Source organism: Rattus rattus, chromosome 6 (assembly GCF_011064425.1).
Source record: "Rattus rattus isolate New Zealand chromosome 6, Rrattus_CSIRO_v1, whole genome shotgun sequence".
NCBI classification, from domain to species: domain Eukaryota; kingdom Metazoa; phylum Chordata; class Mammalia; order Rodentia; family Muridae; genus Rattus; species Rattus rattus.
This window is the reverse complement of record NC_046159.1, coordinates 133556969-133575933: the sequence shown is the minus strand read 5'-3', so window position 1 is coordinate 133575933 and position 18965 is coordinate 133556969. Positions and strand designations below refer to the sequence as shown.

Below are 18965 nucleotides of genomic sequence, written 5' to 3'. Positions count from 1 at the left end.
AACTAGGAGGAGTGATGGTGGGGCTGTACACATCTGCCTGTCCAGAGAACACACAAAGGGAAACAGCGTCTGAGCCTTGTCTGAAAACTGCTCTTTATAAACAGTATTGTCTCCAGAAACTGTATGTAGTTGCATGTTTTTATTTAGCAAGTTAGAAAGAAAAAAAAAGTTATGAAAAGTTTGGTTCAGTTTACCTACTACTTTTAATAAAGTCACACAGAATAAACGTTTTGGGCCGTGGGGAGGAGTTTGTGTGGCTGGAGAGATGGCTCAGCAGTTACGAGCAGCTAAACGCTCTTCCAGAGATCCCGCATGGTGGCTCATGGTGTAACTCCATTCTGCAACCCTCTTTTATCCTCTAGAGACCCCAAGAATGCCAGTGGTCTATGGATAACTGAGCAGGCAAAGCACCCACACAAAGATACTTTTATTTAACTTTAAAAAGGAGAATTCTTTACTCGCAGCCTCCGTTTGGAGTCCAGGGAGAGCAGGCGAGCAACCACCGTTCTTCAGTCAGATGCGCACTGGAGCCTGCTCTGGGATAGGAGTTGGCCCTGATAATCATCCTTTTTGTCCTGGTGCAGAGAGAACCACTCTCAAAGTCTAGTATTTCCTTAATAAATGTTGATTTTACTTTAAAAACGAGATTTCTCTACCCCCTGCCCCCAAATTTCGGTTTTCAAAATTTCTCTTGTTACTGCCATTTTTTTTCCCAAAAAATCATCTCAAGCTTCGTGCACAGAGACATGTTGGAGGTTGCATGATACTAAGCAGGTCTTACATCAGGTACAGAGAAAGGAAAAAGGAGCTCAGATTCACAGGGGCTATTGAAGCACTGAAAATTTCAGCTTTTGCTTTCAGTCATTATGTGCACACAAGGACTGCTCCTTCTTAAACTTCAACTGGACAGCAAGCTATACTTCAACTGGACAGCAAGCTGTATGAAATAATGGCTGTGAAGGGCAGTGAGTCCCTGCCAAAGATAGAAAATTATACAAAGTGAGCTTTACTTAAAGGAAGTTAAAAGCCCACATAAGTTGAATTGGATACAGGATGAGCCTGGAGCCACTCTGGAGATGGATGAGTGTCAGGACGCTGAGACATCTCGGGGACAAGGCAGAGTGGTGATAAGGAGCGGACAGTGTGGGGCGCAGCCGGGGACTTACACAGAGGTCACCTCACGGCCTTACACTGAACAGTGGTCTTTTCACAGAGCACTGGAGAAAATTACTCAAGGTCTGACCACGAAAGAACCAATTGGAAGGCAGATGCCCACACAGGGCATTCCCTGCTCACAAGTACGTGGTCATCACCGTAAATGTGAAGAACCAATAGGGAAAAGCTTTACGGTAAAGGTTGGTTTGTGTCTCCCTTACACAGCTGTAGTCAAGTCCCGTGTAGATATGAGGGTTCCATATCACAGCTCAGGACAAAGCCTTGGGAGCAAAATAGCGTGGTTAAATTAAATTCACAAGTCTAACATTGAGTCAGAGATAGCCAACCATTAAAGGAAGCAGACATTTAAAAAGCAAACTTAATGATGAGAAAAATCATTCAATATTGCTCTTACACAATCAAACATGCAAGAATCATTAAATAAGTAAATGAAAATGAACACTTTCATGTTTCAGGCGCTAAAACGCTTTAGAAAGAGTTTTGAAAGTTATTCTTTAAAAAGTCCAAACACAACTTTAAAGATAGGTGCAACGTCGAGAAGTAAGGCAGAAACTGCCCTGGGTAGAAGCAATTGCTAAGCTAGGAGGCTAAGCTAGGAGGAGAATTTCTGCCCAATGCAACAGGCCACACAACAATCCTACAAGGTACTTAACTTGGAGATGGCCCAGGGGGCCCAGTTTGCATTTGAAAGCCACCCTAGAGCAATGGCCTGAAGCTCTGCTGCCTGAAGCTGGGCTTTCAGGACTGAAACAGGAGGATAGAAAGGGTGGAGAGAGGTGCAGATATTGAGACATTTTAATTTACCCTGCTAACCTTAACCCCAACCAGTCTACTGCTCTAGTAATCCTGCAACCAACAGCCGTGGTGAGATCCACTCCCAGACAGCCACCCTGGAGCTCATTGGGTTCTGTACCCTTCAAAACTCCATTTGCATAGAGTGTTTAATGGACCTGTCCTGCCTGTGTCTCCTGATCGCTTCCATGGGCAGCTGCTGTGATTTCAGAGTTCAGAGCTCTTCTATATTGTTCAGATTGTTTTGGTGGCCATGGGAGGTTGTGCCACAACAACTTAGCATTCCGGCCGCAGTGACAGTTATGTGTTGGTGCAAACAATAATGAACAAAGGGAAAGGAAAGCCCAGGGAAGTTACTAAGGGGGTTTTGAGGTTCTGGAATGTTGCTGAGAATTTAGAAGGTCCTGTGCGTGTGTGGGGCCCGACTGCTCAGGAAATACCTCCAGAGGCCCTAGGCTCCTTCTCGCTGACCTTGAGGTCCCACATGCCAGAAGTGACAACTACCTGGTCTTCATCACAAGGATAGGCTTGCGGCAAAGGTGGCAACTTGCTGGTAGGATTCTTGTTTAGCAAATATGAGGACCTACAATCTACAGCACTTTAACAAACACCAGAAACCAAAACCAAAACCAAACAAACAAAAAAGAAAACCCAACCAAACAAACAAAAGAGCAAAAGGTATATGAGGTATGAAAAAACAAAGAACAAAACAAAACAAAACAAAAACCCAAGCAAACACAACAAAAAACAAAACATTTTCTCACTTAGGGCAAGATTCATGGCTAAAACCACTGTGACAAAAGACAAGCTACTAAAAGGAAAGCATGTCTATTTTTCTTTTTTCTTTTTTTGGAGCTGGGGATCGAACCCAGGGCCTTGCACTTCCTAGGCAAGCGCTCTACCACTGAGCTAAATCCCCAACCCCTCATGTCTATTTTTCTAATTCAGACTTTACTCGATACAGGGAAAACCGTCTTTGCATACGTGCATGGTCATTGGAGACAATGCTTGTAGAACACAAGGGTGCAATGACACTAACCTGGGAAGAACTCACTGGGCAGTTCCTGGTCTTCTTTCAGGTTCTGCTTGATATCCCCTTGTTTCCTTCCTTCCCTACAGCTGTGAGGAAAAGCTGCTCAGTTCAAAGCCTTTGAAGGAACCAGACAGAGAGTACCCATCCCAGGGTTTGGTTAGTTTTATGATCCCTTCAAAGGAGGGTGTAAGGAAAAGATAGATGTTGGGCCTTCTTACTTCTGCAGTTTCTTCACTTTCTGGTGTGCCAAATATCGACAGTGTGTCTTGAACATGTTACAAGCGTGCACTGACACTCACGGAACTCTGCTGCAGGGACTAGGGGTCATTCAGCTGTCATCCAGTCCAGGCAGTCAAGCGTCTCATCCACTTCTTAGCCAAGAGTGAGCCAACTAAACCAAGCAGGCCTGAGTGGCAGATACCACAAAACACAGCTAAACTTAGCTAAACAGCCACCATTGATCACCATGACAAACAGCTATGTGAATAGTTCCCCCAGAAGGTAAAACAGTTAAAAAAAAAATCAAAGAAAACTAAAACTCTCTTCAAATTGGTTAAAAAGAGGAACAAATCTCCATGAGTCAAAAAGTAACCAGAGACAAAAGCACCGTTAATGGCTGGAACGGACAAAGTGATTGTACCTTTCTCCTCAGAAACTGAGCTAAGAAACAAGCAAAGGCACCTTCAAGTCCTGTTCGCTGCTCTCCCACAGTCCTTCCCTCCGCCCCCTCCCCTTCTCTGATCAGGTGAGGCCCTCCCTGTTTATTCCTGGACCTTGGCACTTCAGGTCTCTTACAGGCTATGTGCTTCCTCTCCCACCCAGGACAGACAAGGCAGCCCAGATACAGGCAACAGCTTTTGGGGTAGTCCCTGCTCCAGTTGTTTGGGACCCACATGAAGACCAAGCTGTACATCTGCTACATATGAGCAGAGTGTCCTACGTCCAGCCTGCATATGCTCTTTGGCTGGTGGTTTAGTCTCTGAGAGCCCTAAGGGTCAAGGTGAGTTGACTCTGTTAGACTTCTTGAGGAGTTCCTGTCTCCTTAGGGGTTGCAATCCTTCCTCCCATTCTTCTATAAAAGCCCTCAAACCTCATCCACTGGTTAGCTGAGGGTGTCTACATCTGTCTGAGTCAGCTGCTGGGTGGAGCCTCTCAGAGGACAGCCACGCTAGGCTTCTGTCTGTAGGCATAACAGAGTATCATTAATAATGTCAGGGATTGGTGCTTTCCCATGGGATGGGTCTTAAGTTGGACCAGTTAATGGTTGGCCATTCCCTCTGCTCCATCCCTGACCCTGACATTTCTTGTAAACAGGGTAAATTTTGGACTGAAAGTTTTGTGAGTGGGTTGCTGTCCCTATTGCTCCACTGCGGTTCCTGCTTGGCTATAGGAGGTGGCCTCTTCAGGTTCCATATCCCCAGTGCTGTGACTCACAGCTAAGGTCACTCCCTTTGACTCTTGTGCACCTCCCTTAGCCCAGGTCTCCAGGTCATCCTGGAGATGCCCACCCCTGTCAGTTGCCGATTTCTCTTCATTATGGCCATCTAGCCTTCTCTCCTGTCTCTCTCCATGACTGATGCGCTCTGTTATTCTCCCCATCCCCTCTCCCACCCAGTGCACCTCCTCCATCTGCCTCTTATGACTATTTTATTCGCCCTTTAAATAACCTTATGCTTTCCTTCTCTTTTAGCTCCTTTAATCTGTGGATGTAGCATGGCTATTCTGTATTTTATGGCAAAGAAGCCTCTCTTTCTCTCTCTGTTCTCATGAGAGTCAGGCATATTCTGTTCTGTTAAATCTTTTCCTGATTTGTCACTTTGGGTGCCACTCAATTAGGCATCACTTTCAAACATGGATACTTCCTTCTACAAACTAACTTTACTGTCTACGTTTTGGATTAAAAGTGTGCGCTAAGGGCATTGATTGAAATTCAACCAGAGTAGCCATCTTGCTGGATTAAAATCCCAATACATAAATACATTTATCTTTCTCTATATGATCTGGTGCTAGTTAGCTTATCTTGAAGTCTTTTCTATCTTGTTTTCCTACATAGGTTTTGTTGCCAGAAAGTGGTGATTAGCATCAGGTTCCATGGTAGTTAGTTCTTAATACAAGAAGCTTCTTCTAAAACCTTCTTCTAATTTTTCTCTAGGCCTAACATTCTCATGCTTTTCTGTTGCCTTTCTCCAGTAAAATATATGGATTAAAGTTAGAAGTTAGGGCTAGAGAGATGGCTCAGCATGGCAAAGAACCAAAAACCTGAGTTCTAGTCCCAGAACCCACATGGCGTTCACAGCTGTTTGTAAGTCTAGCCCCAGAAAATCCAGTGCCTTCTTTGGCTTCCCTGGACTCCAGGCAGGAAGGTTGTGCATGTACATTTGAATATACATGAATTTTTAAAAATTACAAAAAAAACCCCAATAAATTTGGAGGCATACAGACTTACTTTTGAAGTAGCTCTTGGGCTGGAGAGATGGCTCAGTGATTAAGGGCACTGACTGCTTTCCCAGAGGTCCTGAGTTCAAATCCCAGCAACCACATGTTGGCTCACAACCGTCTGTAATGAGATCTGATGCCCTCTTCTGGTGTGTCTGAGGACAGCGACAGTGTACTTATATATAATAAATAAATAAATAAATAAATCTTTGAAAGAAAGAAAGTAGCTCTTGATCAATGGAAATGAGTATCACAAAATAGTAAATAGAACTTATAAAGTAGACATATTGTTTTTGTTACTGTTATAGAATGCCATGATTCAATGCCACTCAAGGAAGAACATTTATTTTGGCTTTCAGTTCCAGAAGGTTAGAGTGCTACTGACTGCATGGCGGTTGTGGCTGGCTGTTAACAGCCCACTCAATACACAGGAACAGTGGGATGGAAAGTGAAGTAATGCTATAAACCCTCAAAGCCTGACCCAAGTGACGCACTTCCTCCAGCTTGTCTCCTCCTCTCAAAGGTTCTGTAACCTCCCCAGAAGGAGCTTCACCAGGGGCCTAAGCGTTCTAGTCTGTGAGCCTATGGGCACATTTCTCCTTTAAAGCAGCACAGTACATAGCACTTCAAACAAGAAGTCAATGAGATCAATAAACATGTCATTTATATACAAAAGGACAGTTGGGGGAACAGAAGTGTCCAGCTGATCTGCGGTGTTGACACTTCCGTCCTGCACCCCTGACACACTTGCTGTAGCGGTGCGGATGTTGTAAATCTGCGTTCTGGAACATTTCTCCGTCCTTTGAGAGGTAGGAATAAACATAATTCAGGTGTGACTGTGTAGTGCCCAGATGTTCCCTTTGTTCTCACTGAGGCCTTGTTAATGTGTTTTGGGTTGGCCTTTTTGTAATTAGCTATAAGTCTGATCTTTTACTTGACGGTAAGTGCCTTGGATCTTGAAATGTGTCATGCCTGTAGTTCATTAGGACATTTGTTCTCCATACACTCAGTTACAGTACAAATAAACTGATAGCTCACACTACCTGATAGCTCATTGGATACAGTGCTTAAAGAAATCAGACTTCGATAGGAAGCCATGAAACACATGAAATATTTATAGACCTGAGGGAGATGTCTACGTTAGCCTTTCTGTGGTTGCCATAGGTAGTCTACAAAACACATTCCGTCAATGCTAGAATTTATGGTTCATTAAAACAATTATATTCTTGTTCTGTAGTCTTGGTCTTCTCTGAGGCTGCTTGGGTGTGGTGCTAAATATTCTCCAGGTGCATCTGCCTTTATGGCATTCACCAGACTGTAAGGCAGTGTCGGGTAGGACAGGCAGAGCCCTGATCTAACCATAGCGTGAACTGTCAACTGTCCCTCATGAAGGGGTGGGATATGTACCCGCTGAGAGATAAGAGAAGTCACTCACAGACGCTCTCATAATTTCTATTACCTGGAGACTTTGAGATTTCTGGAGATACTGGGGAGAGTATATAATAATAATAATAAGAAAGAAAATGGAATGATAATAAGTGAAATTTAACAGAAAGGTGATCATTTCCTCCCAATCACTTCTGCTAATGGTGCAAACCACTCAAAGAATAATAGTTTGTTATTTTCAAATAGCAAACTTAATGTAGGCAGAACTTTGGAATGTCACACAGCTGAACATTATCTGAGACCATCGACTTTACATCCCTCATCTTTACAGATGAGGGAAATGGGGATCTAAAAAGGTCAGCTTACTTAAGATACCAAGACTGGCAGCGCAGATCTGAGTCATCCTGCTGACATCTATTTATAACTAGCAGTGCTAATGGGTTGCCTTTTCCATAGAAAATTGTTGAACCTTCTCATTTACATTTTTTGTGTATAGAAATTCAAAGGCTGAGGTTATTTAACAGCAGTAAAACGATTAACAGCCGGGCTACCTGGAAGCAAGTGCCATCTTTCATGTTTCTCTTCGAAATTTTCCTAAGGCATAAGCCTTACCAAGTGTTATGGCTGTGACTCTCAAAGCCACCTTTTCTGAGACAGGCACCGTCTGTGTTGTTCACAGGGAAGGTTGTCTTATGCTGGTCACATACTTATCTTGTGCTCTAAGTGAATTGTGATAGAACACGGGATAAACAAGTATAAGGAATGTCCTAGTGTGTCTGGCAGTACCTGATACCAACTTTGAATATTGGCAGATTTGAAGTTTTTGCCCTACATCTAAGACTAGACTAAGATGCACGTGTGTTTCTGTCTCCTGATTTGATAGCTGGTGGTGGCTGCTGTGGGATGCTGGGAAGGAGATGCCGCACTGCCCGGCTGTGTCCTACACAGTCCACTGCAGAAGGGAATAGCCACCTTGGCGCTGTGGTAGTTTTCATATAATTGTAAAACCATGTCATTCTGTAGCCCAGAAATTAGGTTTTTTGTTTGTTGTTGTTTTTTTTAATCACAATATCTTTTAGTTTTAAATAAGGTTTTATTCTTTTGATTGATTAGTATGCTTCAGTCACCTATCACTGTAAATCAAGGGAGTGATTTTTCTGTTTTCATATAATGAAAAAACTCTTCCACATAAACATGCATACAAAAAGCCATTGTGAACTAAGCCCAGAAAAGTTCAACTGAAGCGTGGTATTATTTTTTTGCTCAGCATGAACAGTAATTTTCCACTGAGCAGGCCTCAACCAGATGTCTGCAAGGAATGTTGGTCGAACTTTCCTATATCATACTCTCAGAATTAAAATAAAAATGCTTTCTAACTAAGCTGTCTTGAATAGGAAGTCAGATCTTAGCTCTTTGATTATTGAGAATTTAGCCTGTGGTCATTTGTTAATATTCAAGGTTAAAATGCAATAATCCTTTTTTATTTTTTGAGTTGGTGACAGCTTGACTTTAAGCATTCGTTAATCTGTCTGGCAAATGTATGTTGATTATATTAAATATGGCTCAGTTTTATTTGGCACTGCAGAATTATAAAATACAATCTATTTATTTCTGGTTCCTTAGGCTCATCATTATAGCCATGAGTTTTCATGACGTAATTCAGTGCAGCCTTACTAACATGTGTATGAATTAATGTGAGGTCTGGACAGTTTACTTTGATAGTAGATGAAAGTATTTAATGTCCATTTGCCAATCAAGATTTTATTTTTGAATTAACTCTATCCTCTTCCTCTGTGATATTTTTCTGTTAGTGATGCCCCTCCCCTCTTTAAGTGGGCACCGAGCCCTGGATCTTTCGTATGCTAAGCCAATTGTTCTGCCACTAAGCTGCATACCCACTCTCTCTTGTTTTTATTGTTTGGGATAGGGTCTGCTCTAATAGACCAGACTGGCTTCAGACTTACGAACCTTCTGCCTCGGCCTCTGCTGTCGCTGGAATTATAGGCCTGTGCCATTGCGCCTGGCTCTGTTTGGGCACTTTCGAGTAGAATCAAAGGTTTGCTAGTTTAGGGCTGTAGATAAGTACTCATTCTTTCAGATTTTGTTCAGCCGCAGAAGTGGAGTGGAGCGAAAGGCCAGGCAAGTACAGTCTTGAAAGAGGTAGCTTTCTCAGGCAGTTCTGGACCTGAGATGCTGGTAAGGCTTTCTGTTTTATGGAGCCTGAGTGGCACTCTCTCCATAGCTGCTGCTGGACTGCGTAGGAAGAGCTCTTTGCTCATGTGGCCAGATTTTTTGGTGAACAGCTCTCTTGGTTTTGTTTGTTGTGACAGGGTCTCTCTATGTGGCTCTGGCTGGTCTGAAACTCTCTGGTGTATATCAGGCTGGCCTTGAACTTACTGCATCTCTCTGCTACTTAACACCGGGGATACTGGCCTTGAACAGTTGTTTTGATTAATGAATAGAGTTCCTGCTAGCTAGGTTACACAGTTTCCAAGAGAATTTTATTTATCAGACAGCATCAACTCTAAGAAGGATCTTCTGTTAAGAAGAAATAATGGCAAGTACTGGAGATCCAAGAAGGTAAAGATACCTTCCTATGCTGAAGCCGGTGATGTGGTTTAAAATCTCAGTCACTGTTCTATCACCTTGAAGGAACACCATGGCCATGGCAACTCTTACAAATTTATGCATTGATTGGGGCCTCATTATTATTATTATTATTATTATTATTATTATTATTATTATTATTATTATTATTATTATGAGCATGGCATCAGGCAGATATGATGGAGAAGTAGTTGAGATCTACATCTTGATCGAGGAAGAAGGCTAGGCAGAGGCAGAGGCAGAGGCAGAGGCAGAGGCAGAGGCAGAGGCAGAGGCAGAGGCAGAGGCAGAGGCAGAGGAGCAGAGATAGAGGAGTGGGCATGGGTCTAGCTTTGGTGTTTGTAACCCTGAAGCCAGTGACACACTTCTTCCCAGAAGGCCACACTTCCTAATCCTATCAAAGAATTCCACACCCTGGTTACCAAGCATTTAAATATGTGCCTATGGGGGACTATTCTCATTCAGACTACCACAAAGATTGCTCACAAGCACTAAATTCTTGATGAATGAAGACAGAGCTTTTGGAAGACAGCCACTGTGGAGTGGACAGAAGAGGCTCTCACAGTCAGGCCGAGATAGACAGTACTTTAAGACCTGTGTTTCAGAACTGTATTGCAGTCGTCCAGCACGGAAGAGCGAGGTGAAGTGCTGTGCATCCAGCTTAGCTTCTCGTTGCTCAGTTATACGAGGCAGAGGGGCATGGGAGTCTCTCCACAACGGTTGGAACATGTGGTGCAGACTCTTAAGTTCCTATGTCAGTCCAGCAGCTGGGGGTCAGTGGGAACACATTTCCTCAGACCCGAGCTTTCATACACTGGATCGCTTGTATTTGGGGCTTAGGAGAAGACAGACACTAGCAGGTGGAGTTTCTCAGGTTTAGACCACCATGTCTAGGGCATAAGACTGTGACACAGACTCCTGTATTATAATCAGTTAATCTGTCACAGTTGTGGGGCACTCAGCCATAACTGACCTCTCATCACACAGGGACAGATGCTGCATTCAGAGCTACAGGGGGAGCCAACCATTTCCTTTCATTTGAACAGTTAAATTCACTGAGAACCACTGAAATTCTCTTTGATATTCCTTCTTCCTGCCAGATACCCTCTCCAGTCAGAAATCCCAATATTAATATCTTGTCTCTCACATTTTATACTTTTGCAATAAATAAAAACATCCTTGACCGCAGGACACCTCACAATAGGACTTTATTTGAGCATTCTAACAGGCTGAGGTGTCTATGCAGTCACACTAAACAGATAATGACAAGAAGGAAACAGAAGTGTTCTTGACGGAAGCAGAGCAGCCCTTTAAAAAATGAACCTAGAGGTCTGTTCTCAGATTATCCGCAGTAGGATCTAAAATTAATCCTAGAAATACATGGAAACACTGGATCCCTGACATGACAAGTCCAGCTATGTGCTAAGTCAACTTTCCCAGATTACAACCTTGCAAATGATGTCAGCTGGGTATTTTAGCCAGGTCATTTGGCTTCTAGCTTCCATTAAGGCTTGTCCGAAACTGCGAGCATGTCGGGCCCTTGTTTGGAAGTTGTTTTACTTTAAACTTTTTCTTAAACTTGAGCCACTTTTTAATAATTTCAAATATTTTCTATATTAACATGCAGTGCTTCAATATATTTTTTGAACATGAAGAATTTGCCTCATGCTAAACATACTATTTCTGATTTTTTTAAAAGGTTCCCATTCCGTTTAGAGTGGTTTACATGGAGTGTGTCAGTTACACATTGGTGACACTTCTAACTAACTGATCATGGTGTTGTGAGCAGAAGATGACCCAAACATGAATGGAATTGTTCCACTACTCAGCTGCCTACAGTTCATCTGAATAGAACCTGCGCTCACTCATGTATACGATGGAGGATAATGTATGGGACACGTATGGGAAAGACAAAGGCATTACCAAGTACATCCAAGTACCAGGTTTTCCAGACAAGGAGAAGTGAAAGGAAGTAATGTAGATGAAAGTGGAGAGAGGCTGGAGCCCTACCCAGGGCCATTGAATGAATGACTTTCTGAGCATTTGATTTTAGTTTCCAGGTAATGGAGAACGTGAGGAAGCTTTGTACAATGTACTTCCCACACCATTTCCATCAGAAAGGAATGCTTGGCCAATATATGTCATTTTGAATTTTAAAAGCCCATAGAGGAGTTTCTAAGTCACTTAGATCGACTCTGTTCCCAAATAACAAGATTGGAAGCACAGTCCAGGAATGGCAGAATTCAGTAAATTAAGTGACAAGTTATCTTAACTTCTAGGGCTCTGAACAGGCAGGAAATAGGGAATGAGTGGAGCTAGGATCTACCAGAGACTTAGATTGATGTCTGTCTATGGGAGTGAGTGGGTGGTCAAAGAGAAGGGGACTTGCCCATTTTTAGGCCCTGTGGAGAGAAGGGTCCAGTTGTCCTCAACTGTGATGGACTTGGGACCCTGGGCTTTTCCTTGGGGGAATTTTGATGTCCTATGAAGGCATCAAGCTGGCTTACAAATGTGGACTGGCTCTACGGAGTCAGGAGCCATGGTAGCAGAGCTATCCCTTTCCCTTTCTCTTTCACAGGGCATTGTCTGACTTTAACAAAGAAATTACCCGTGAGCTTTGCTGAGTTCTTTTGTGTGAACAGTTTCTCAGGTCATGGAGACAATTGATTTAAAAAACAGTGGTTCTCACAGTATTTACAAAGTCATCAGTTCTATTACAAGATATATGAGGTTGGAGTTAGTGTGATTCAAGGGTCAGCGAGCCCCAGATTTGTCCATTAATCCCATGATAATGGGTGTCTTGGCAGTTTTCTCTTTAAACACACCAAGAATAATGTGAGACATCGTCTTCCACATGTTTTGAAAAAGAGCACTGATTGCCTTGTTTCCTGGAAAGCAACTCTGCCTATAAATAAGGGAGCCCTGAGACAGTTACAGATTTAACTATATATTGAGGTTTTCAGTGACACTTACAATCCATCAGTCACATTTGGCTGAAGTGCTCAGATAAATCAAAATGGAAGGCATAGTCTGTGTAAGAGGAAGCAGAGTCCTCCTTGCCTCGCACATTTGCATCCTCACAGCTGCCCAGAGTGCAGTGAAGCTCCCTTTCTATCCCGACAGGCTCACCAACTCAGTATCAGTGTGGAGTCGTGTCTCACATCGCCCCTTTCTGCATCTGTTTTGTCCACTGTCCCATGTCTGGCTTCAGTGTGCAGGGCTTGAGAACAAAACTTACTTCACCCATGAGCTTTACTGAAACTGAAATTTTCAAGTCTCCTCAGAGACATCTCTGCTGGCGGTGGAAGTACTTACGAGAATTCCTTTTCCCTCCGTAGGCATTCGGGCCTGATCGGCAACTTAGAAAGCCACTTAGTGTGGCCTTTGGCTGAGTGGGTGCTAAACCTCCAAGTAGGATTCTCTTTCCCAGAGACCAGCATGTGGCCTGTGGACCAGGTTTTAGATAGCAGGTCTGTGTAATCCCACCCTAAAATGGCACAGCATGTCCTGAAGAGATAGACCGTACTGCTCTTGTCACTGTGTGTCCCTCCAGTGCCCACCTGACCTTAGAGACTGTAGTTTCCAGCACCTTACTTTGCTCCTTTACTTTCTGAGGTTGCTATCCATTGACTCTCTTGCTGCAGTTCCCTTGCAAGAGTTGTGGGCTCACATCCTTGTGTTCCCTTTGCTGGTCAATGGCCTGGCCCCCTATAGAGTCCCCAAAGGACTGTGAAGACATGGACGCCCAAAGGACCTAGCTCACTCCTTGTCTTCATCCCAGCCCTGATAATCCTTCTCATAAATGCCCACTCCAAAAGAAGAATGCTTCTCATGACTGTGTCTACTTTGTGCTTTTATTTTTTGCCCCCCAAGGCCTCTTCCATGCCGAGCATCTCATGCCTTTTCTTTGATGTGCCGCTCGAGACGTAGTCTGTTGAATTGCTGTACCTTAAAAAATATTTGTTTTATGCATGTGAGCACACTGTCACTGTCTTCAGACACACCAGAAGAGGACATCAGATGCCATTGCAGATGGTTGTGAGCCACCATGTGGTTGCTGGGAATTGAACTCAGGACCTCTGGAAGAGCAGTCAGTGCTCTCAGCCATCTCTCCAGCCCCGTCTTGCTGTATTCTTATTCTTGTCCTTCATTTCTATCTTTCATGTTCTTCTCCCTAAGATCCCACCACTCCCTTGTTCTCTCCTAATTATAATTTGCTGGCTGTGACTGCAGATGGAAGTGTCTGGTTTTACAGTTTTCAGGAAATAGTCTCTTGCTCGCCTCTCTGTTCCTTCCCTGGAGGGGCCAAGCCACTGCCTTTGTGGTCCTCTTCTCTAGATATGATGTTGGTTACAGTCTTAGGCCACTTGAATTCTTAGTACTGAGCACATCATCAACTGGGGAACTGGTGCTCACTAAAAATTTGACATGAATCAGTGTGAGGGTGGGCAAGAATGAGAGAATAGTTAATTATTTCTTTATCGGTAGTTATCACTTGCAATCTCAGTTCTTTGAGATGCTTATATTTAATTTTTAAAGCCTTCAGTTTTCAAGTCAAAAATATTTTACATTGGAATATTATATGTGTATGTATATGTTCAGTTGAAACAGAAAAAATTGGAATTAATTTTAGTTTTATACATGAATAAATATTAATGTCTTGTATTTTGTACTTTTCAACTTTTCTCATGCTGTTTATAGCCCATTAGATCGATTCACAAGGTCCGAGTTGGCACTTTGAAAGCTATTTCCATAAAACTCTATCTACTTTGCTGCAGGATGAAGACTTGAAGTGTTGGTTTCAAAGTTGAGTCAAGGGAGGAAAATCAGTTGCAGCGCATAGCAGAAGGCTTTTGCAAGTTATTGGCTCATACAAATGGAGTGGGCTATGCAGGAACCACCATAAAACTGGGAAGCTGGAACCCCAGATCCATAGATGTAGCTCCTATTACAGACAGAACTGTCACTCCAGGAAATCCTAGTTCTCCCTTCTTAAAACTTCTCAATGGATTGAATCAGGACCAAAGTATACTGAAGATAATCTTTCTTTTCCCCTTAAAGTTTACTAATTGTGGACTTTAATCATGTCTAAAAATACCTTTTTGATGCCATCTGACATAGTATGTAAATAGATGATCGGGGGCAATAGCCTGGACACATCGAAAGGCCATCGCGGTAATGAAGGGCTTGGTTTTCAGCTCTGCTTGTCTGAACATCAGAGTCAACTTTAATTCACCTCCCCACTACAGTGATCCAGTGCTTTCCTCCTCCGCACTGAGGTTCACCCATGATCCTTACCTACTCGTAGGGCTCATCCCTCAGCCCATTTTTTCTTTCTTATATTAATGGTACTTTATAAGGCATGTCTGTTGAGAGCACAGTTCTGAAGGTTCATGGGCATAGCACTATTCCCGCTTTGTTCTGGTGAAGGCTTAAGGCAGATGGCATCACAGGCAGGAGATGCAAGAAAGATCAGACCACCAGACAGAAGTGCCACTGTCCTTTCCAAATGCAGTCTCCTCAGGTGACCTGTGACTCTCTCATCAAACTCTCCTTAAAGGTTTTACTCCCTTTTTCAGTCTTCTGCCTGGGCATCAGGCATCTGACTGTGTGGGATGAACTCAAGTCATTACCTCACATACAGTAGCTGGCATCAGTACTGTTCGTGGTTCAGTATTCTCATTAACTGCTGTTGGCCAATGTGTGCATTCTAGTGCTTCTATGACTTTCTCCCATTAGGTGTCCTAACATGACACTTAGTGCACAGGTTTATTTCAGATGAGCTCCTTGAATGGGCTGGTTTAGGTAGTTTCCAGTAGAATTTTGGACCTGAGGTACCATTCCCAAGTTTAAGACCTTAGAGTTTAGGGTTCTTAGCTCCCCATAAAGACATGAATACCCTTAGAAGTTTTGTGTGTGGAGTGTGAGCTTGTCAGTCATTTTCTGAGACCCTCAGGGTGGCTGGTACCCACTTTCCCTGTCTGACCTACACAAAGTGTAGTACTCTCCTCCCTCTGCTTTCTGGTTCAAGGAAGTGTAGAACAGCCTTCCTCTGAGGTTGTTAGAACCACCTGTTGGCTTTTACAATGGGAGAAACAGCCAGAGCCAGCTGTTTGACAGCCTGGAGCTCATGCTAGTGTACTGTTGGAAAGTACTCATTTCTGAGAGTTACTCTTCGTCGGAAATTGCCTCCCATCCCCATCCCTACAAGAAGTATCATTTAGGATAATGAGTCCTTTTTTGTTTTGTTTTTTGTTTTGTTTTGTTTTTTTGATAAGGTCACATCTCCATTAAGAGCTGTACCATGGCTACAAATTTACTCCATCCTGGCCACCAGTTGTCAGCTTGCAAAGCATATGTCTCTGATTTCAAATAAAAGATGCGCTGAGCTGAAAGAGAACATTATGAATTTCTCATGAAATGTTTAATTTTTGTAATAATTGGGGAAACATTAAAGAAAACATGACCCTTATCAGATTGCCCAGTTCTCTGTTAAACTGTCCATTAGGGGAGGGGAAAAAAAAACCTCACTATTTTGAACAGATGCTAGAATTTTATAAATTTGGTATGATTCAAGTTTTTATTTGTGAACTACATTTATAAGAACTTAACAAAACTATTCTGGTACTTTAAGAATACATATTTGTACATGACGATATTGATTATACTAACTTTTTTCTGTTATAAATAAAAGATGTGAGATATTCTGATTATTTTTTGCTTCAATGAAAATTTCTGAAGATGGCTCATAGCAAGCAGTAGTCCTTGCCGTGTGAGCCTGACAGCCCGAGTCCAATATCCAGAGGCCACATAACGGGGCGAGAAGAGAGCTCAGTCCACGGAGTTGCCCTCTGAGCTCCACATGCATGCCAGCTCACTAGTGTCGTTATACACAGCTGTGATAATACTTACTGGCCTTTGAAGTTGGCAGTCTTCCCTCTCCTATACCTGCCATCCTAGGTCTGGTCTTCTCATGGTGTCCTGGATTTCCTGGATGCCTTGTGTTAAGAGCTTTTTGCATTTTGCATTTTCTTTGTCTACTGTGTCAATGTCTTCTATGGTGTTTTCTGCCTCTGAGATTCTCTCTTCTGTCTCTTGTATTCTCCGTTTGTGATGCTTGCGTCTATGACTCCTTATCCTTTCCTAGGTTTTCTATCTCCGGGGTTTTCTCCCTTTGTAATTTCTTTATTGTTTCTATTTCCATTTTTAGATTCTGGATGGTTTTGTTCAAATCCTTCACCTGTTTGTGTTTTCCTGTAACTCTTTAAGGGATTTTTGCGTTTCCTCTTTAAGGGCTTTTACTTGTTTACTTGTGTTGTCCTGTATTTCTTTAAGGGAGTTATTTATGTCCTTCTTAAAGTCCTCTATCATCATTATGAGATGTGATTTTAAGTCCAAATCTTGTTTTCTGGTGTGTTAGGATATCCAGTATTCGCTTTGGTGGGAGAACTGGGCTCTGATGATGCCAAGTGGCCTTGGTTTCTGTTGCTTAGGTTCCTGCACTTGCCTCTCACCATCTGGTCATCTCTGATGTTAGCTGGTCTTGCTGTCTCTGACTGGAATTTGTCCCCCTGTGAGCCTGTGAGCCTGTGATCTTAGGAGTGAGAGCACTCATGGGAGACCAGCTCTCTCCGGACAGGCTCTGGGTACGGAGGGCTGTGGGACAGCCTTAGCTTTGGGCACAGATGGAGACTGGAAAGTTCCTCAATAATAAGATTTCTAAAAGAAATTTTTTATGTATGTACTCTTAAGAATACCATTTATTTAAAAAATATGTATGTATTTATATATATATACATATATATGTATGTGCATATATACATATATATTAAAGATTTAGCTTCATATGTACTTACTGGGTTTTTGCAGAATCACTAAAACTATGTGAAAATTGGAGTCCTAATATCCTCTATATTTGATTTTTAATAATTTCTGAGAATGAGGTAATGCTATCGCTAAGTCAAACACTTATGCTTGGTTTTTATCATTGAGCTTTCTGTCCATGCACTTCTATGAATACATAGAGAGACATGACAACTTCCATCATTTCAAATCATACAGAAATAATAGTATCAAGGTGCATATAAGATGACTTAGCAATTTCAATTCTTTTATGCTTTTCAATATCTCCACTAATTTCTTATTCCTTCTGTAGCTTTTAGATAAGAACTGATTTTAGAAACGATTCTCTGTGGTATGTGAGGGAAGGGCAAGTGGGTGATGCATTCAATGACACCACCAGTTGTCACCCCCAGGTGCTATGGCCATCTTTAAGAAGGAGCTGAGGAGAAGGTTTGGGACTGCCCAGGCTTGGGAACTGATGTCCATCCTCTCTCAAGGCCACTAGGGACTACACTTTTGGGAGTGGGCTGACTGCACAGAAGTTAGAAGCCATGGCTTCTACTGATGGTTAGTAAACTTGAGAGCCTCCTTCTGACTCGTCATTATTTGCCTTTAATGAGGTCAGTAATTTGGGAGGTGGCATCTATGTGTTGGCTCCAATTTCTGTGTCTTTAAAGCAAGACCATGAATCTGTAATTATACTGCATGAGCAGGTGCTTCTTTTCCACAGTGGACTAGGTACCCAGGCACGTGTTTAGTCTCATGTACCTGCCTGTTGTAAGTCAACAGGAGGCTGCGTCATTGTTCTGCTCATGGACTGATCAGTGTCAGGAGGCCTATTTCTCTCATACTTATTTTCCAGATTGTGGAAACGTCAGAAACCTTCTGGGAGGTCTTGTCTTTGCGATAAAATACCTTAGAGAGGAAGTGACATATGTTGGTTTTTATTCCCCCTCAGAACCTAGCGGCCAGTAGTGTTTACATAGCTATACTCCAATGCAAGAAAGATGGGAACATAATACCCCAATGTGCCCATGAAGTTGACTAGAAATATTGCTTACTGTACTAATGTCTTCCTTAGTACACTGACTTACATTTTATTACTGCACGTGGATTATAAAAGTAATCTTAGTGTGTGTGAACAAACCTAAGTTGACTCCAATGGCCAGGGAGTGGGATTGAGCCTGGGGTAGCTCTGGCTAACCTGATACTCTTCACCAAGTGCTCCTTGGTGGTCTTAAACTCAGAAAAGTTCCACTTGTCTGTGCAGACCTGAGACGATAGGTATGAGCCACCATACTCAGCTTACAGACTGACCTCTTACCTTCATTTTCAGGTAATTGATTTTTTTTTACATGTACTAGTCTTTAGACTACCCCACCCCCTTCACAGCACTTCACAGTTTGAGCCACTATGTGACTCTATGTCTATAAAGGGAGACTATTTACCCCATCAACACTGTCAGATTGGGGCATCTCTCCCAGATCTCCCTTTGCTAAGGTATACTGTGGTAAATATCTTTTATTCAAATAGAAAAATGTCCATGCTGCCTTTATGACCCTTATTTAACAGACCAGGGAAAGAAAGTTTTGGCTTTGCATGTGAATGTTTACTAAACCATGTAGGAATAGAGACCTGAACAGTTAGTAGAGAGACAATGTTAATGGTTTGACTAGTCCATGTGGATCTTGGT

The 18965-nt window shown here is 42.6% G+C and overlaps 1 protein-coding gene across 1 annotated transcript in view; it reads left to right on the top strand.

The window, feature by feature from the left end:
* The window catches only part of Ppp1r9a (protein phosphatase 1 regulatory subunit 9A), a 166854-nt gene that overhangs the window by 17531 nt on the left and 130358 nt on the right, over window positions 1-18965 (top strand). The gene's annotated exons all lie outside the window — the stretch shown is intronic.